Source organism: Anastrepha obliqua, unplaced genomic scaffold (assembly GCF_027943255.1).
Source record: "Anastrepha obliqua isolate idAnaObli1 unplaced genomic scaffold, idAnaObli1_1.0 ptg000151c, whole genome shotgun sequence".
NCBI lineage: Eukaryota > Metazoa > Arthropoda > Insecta > Diptera > Tephritidae > Anastrepha > Anastrepha obliqua.
In genome coordinates, this window is record NW_026562243.1 from 12,501 (window position 1) to 17,500 (window position 5,000).

Here is a 5,000-nt window from a genome sequence, read left to right on the forward strand (position 1 = left end):
AATCAAACTGAAATGTATTGAAATGAATTTTTCCCATACATTTTTGACAATGTGAGGTGTGCATGGCAAAAAACACTCACGGTGAAGGCATGTGAAATGATATGAAAATATCAAAAGTTAACTAACCAATGATATTGAAACATATAAATCGAATCATAACTATATGAAACTCGAATTTAAGCCATATTAAACTGGTAATATTGTGATTTTATGCCTGGTTTTTTCCATACGTTAGTTTAAATAGAAAAAATTTTCGAATATATATACATATATGAAGAATTCATATTAGCTATACTAACATGTTATGGAATATAACCTTGGCATATTGGCACTAAAATATATAATAAAGACATTTCAAATCAAACTGAAATGTATTGAAATGAATTTTCCCCATACATTTTTGACAATGTGAGGTGTGCATGGCAAAAAACACCACGGTGAAGGCATGTGAAATGATATGGAAATATCAAAAGTTAACTAACCAATGATATTGAAACATATAAATCGAATCATAACTATATGAAACTCGAATTTAAGCCATATTAAACTGGTAATATTGTGATTTTATGCCTGGTTTTCCATACGTTAGTTTAAATAGAGAGTTATGGAATATAACCTTGGCATATTGGCACTAAAATATATAATAAAGACATTTCAAATCAAACTGAAATGTATTGAAATGAATTTTTCCCATACATTTTTGACAATGTGAGGTGTGCATGGCAAAAAACACTCACGGTGAAGGCATGTGATATAATATGAAAATATCAAAAGTTAACTAACCAATGATATTGAAGCATATAAATCGAATCATAACTATATGAAACTCGAATTTAAGCCATATTAAACTGGTAATATTGTGATTTTATGCCTGGTTTTCCATACGTTAGTTTAAATAGAGAGTTATGGAATATAACCTTGGCATATTGGCACTAAAATATATAATAAAGACATTTCAAATCAAACTGAAATGTATTGAAATGAATTTTTCCCATACATTTTTGACAATGTGAGGTGTGCATGGCAAAAAACACTCACGGTGAAGGCATGTGATATAATATGAAAATATCAAAAGTTAACTAACCAATGATATTGAAGCATATAAATCGAATCATAACTATATGAAACTCGAATTTGAGCCATATTAAACTGGTAATATTGTGATTTTATGCCTGGTTTTCCATACGTTAGTTTAAATAGAAAGTTATGGAATATAACCTTGGCATATTGGCACTAAAATATATAATAAAGACATTTCAAATCAAACTGAAATGTATTGAAATGAATTTTTCCCATACATTTTTGACAATGTGAGGTGTGCATGGCAAAAAACACTCACGGTGAAGGCATGTGATATAATATGAAAATATCAAAAGTTAACTAACCAATGATATTGAAGCATATAAATCGAATCATAACTATATGAAACTCGAATTTAAGCCATATTAAACTGGTAATATTGTGATTTTATGCCTGGTTTTCCATACGTTAGTTTAAATAGAGAGTTATGGAATATAACCTTGGCATATTGGCACTAAAATATATAATAAAGACATTTCAAATCAAACTGAAATGTATTGAAATGAATTTTTCCCATACATTTTTGACAATGTGAGGTGTGCATGGCAAAAAACACTCACGGTGAAGGCATGTGATATAATATGAAAATATCAAAAGTTAACTAACCAATGATATTGAAGCATATAAATCGAATCATAACTATATGAAACTCGAATTTGAGCCATATTAAACTGGTAATATTGTGATTTTATGCCTGGTTTTCCATACGTTAGTTTAAATAGAGAGTTATGGAATATAACCTTGGCATATTGGCACTAAAATATATAATAAAGACATTTCAAATCAAACTGAAATGTATTGAAATGAATTTTTCCCATACATTTTTGACAATGTGAGGTGTGCATGGCAAAAAACACTCACGGTGAAGGCATGTGATATAATATGAAAATATCAAAAGTTAACTAACCAATGATATTGAAGCATATAAATCGAATCATAACTATATGAAACTCGAATTTAAGCCATATTAAACTGGTAATATTGTGATTTTATGCCTGGTTTTCCATACGTTAGTTTAAATAGAAAAAAATTCTCGAATATATATACATATATGAAGAATCTATATTCTATACTAACATTTTATGGAATATAACCTTGGCATATTGCCATTAAAATATATAATAAAGACATTTCAAATCAAACTGAAATGTATTGAAATGAATTTTTCCCATACATTTTTGACAATGTGAGGTGTGCATGGCAAAAAACACTCACGGTGAAGGCATGTGAAATATAATATGAAAATATCAAAAGTTAACTAACCAATGATATTGAAGCATATAAATCGAATCATAACTATATGAAACTCGAATTTAAGCCATATTAAACTGGTAATATTGTGATTTTATGCCTGGTTTTCCATACGTTAGTTTAAATAGAAAAAATTTTCGAATATATATACATATATGAAGAATTCATATTAGCTATACTAACATGTTATGGAATATAACCTTGGCATATTGGCACTAAAATATATAATAAAGACATTTCAAATCAAACTGAAATGTATTGAAATGAATTTTTCCCATACATTTTTGACAATGTGAGGTGTGCATGGCAAAAAACACTCACGGTGAAGGCATGTGAAATGATATGAAAATATCAAAAGTTAACTAACCAATGATATTGAAACATATAAATCGAATCATAACTATATGAAACTCGAATTTAAGCCATATTAAACTGGTAATATTGTGATTTTATGCCTGGTTTTTTCCATACGTTAGTTTAAATAGAAAAAATTTTCGAATATATATACATATATGAAGAATTCATATTAGCTATACTAACATGTTATGGAATATAACCTTGGCATATTGGCACTAAAATATATAATAAAGACATTTCAAATCAAACTGAAATGTATTGAAATGAATTTTCCCCATACATTTTTGACAATGTGAGGTGTGCATGGCAAAAAACACCACGGTGAAGGCATGTGAAATGATATGGAAATATCAAAAGTTAACTAACCAATGATATTGAAACATATAAATCGAATCATAACTATATGAAACTCGAATTTAAGCCATATTAAACTGGTAATATTGTGATTTTATGCCTGGTTTTCCATACGTTAGTTTAAATAGAGAGTTATGGAATATAACCTTGGCATATTGGCACTAAAATATATAATAAAGACATTTCAAATCAAACTGAAATGTATTGAAATGAATTTTTCCCATACATTTTTGACAATGTGAGGTGTGCATGGCAAAAAACACTCACGGTGAAGGCATGTGATATAATATGAAAATATCAAAAGTTAACTAACCAATGATATTGAAGCATATAAATCGAATCATAACTATATGAAACTCGAATTTAAGCCATATTAAACTGGTAATATTGTGATTTTATGCCTGGTTTTCCATACGTTAGTTTAAATAGAGAGTTATGGAATATAACCTTGGCATATTGGCACTAAAATATATAATAAAGACATTTCAAATCAAACTGAAATGTATTGAAATGAATTTTTCCCATACATTTTTGACAATGTGAGGTGTGCATGGCAAAAAACACTCACGGTGAAGGCATGTGATATAATATGAAAATATCAAAAGTTAACTAACCAATGATATTGAAGCATATAAATCGAATCATAACTATATGAAACTCGAATTTGAGCCATATTAAACTGGTAATATTGTGATTTTATGCCTGGTTTTCCATACGTTAGTTTAAATAGAAAGTTATGGAATATAACCTTGGCATATTGGCACTAAAATATATAATAAAGACATTTCAAATCAAACTGAAATGTATTGAAATGAATTTTTCCCATACATTTTTGACAATGTGAGGTGTGCATGGCAAAAAACACTCACGGTGAAGGCATGTGATATAATATGAAAATATCAAAAGTTAACTAACCAATGATATTGAAGCATATAAATCGAATCATAACTATATGAAACTCGAATTTAAGCCATATTAAACTGGTAATATTGTGATTTTATGCCTGGTTTTCCATACGTTAGTTTAAATAGAGAGTTATGGAATATAACCTTGGCATATTGGCACTAAAATATATAATAAAGACATTTCAAATCAAACTGAAATGTATTGAAATGAATTTTTCCCATACATTTTTGACAATGTGAGGTGTGCATGGCAAAAAACACTCACGGTGAAGGCATGTGATATAATATGAAAATATCAAAAGTTAACTAACCAATGATATTGAAACATATAAATCGAATCATAACTATATGAAACTCGAATTTGAGCCATATTAAACTGGTAATATTGTGATTTTATGCCTGGTTTTCCATACGTTAGTTTAAATAGAAAAAAATTCTCGAATATATATACATATATGAAGAATCTATATTCTATACTAACATTTTATGGAATATAACCTTGGCATATTGCCATTAAAATATATAATAAAGACATTTCAAATCAAACTGAAATGTATTGAAATGAATTTTTCCCATACATTTTTGACAATGTGAGGTGTGCATGGCAAAAAACACTCACGGTGAAGGCATGTGATATAATATGAAAATATCAAAAGTTAACTAACCAATGATATTGAAGCATATAAATCGAATCATAACTATATGAAACTCGAATTTGAGCCATATTAAACTGGTAATATTATGATTTTATTCCTGGTTTTCCATACGTTAGTTTAAATAGAAAAAATTTTCGAATATATATACATATATGAAGAATCTATATTCTATACTAACATGTTATGGCATATTGGTGTTATTGTATTTTATTCCTGGTTTTCTATAGTTAGTTTAAATAGAAATAAATTTTTGAATTCAAAATTTTATATTCTATACTAGCATTACATAGAAATTATCCTCAACTGTTTGTTTCTTGTATATAAATACAGGAAATTAAACAGATGATGAAGAGAAAAAAATAAGAAAAACAAAAATTTATAAGAAAAATTAAATTTT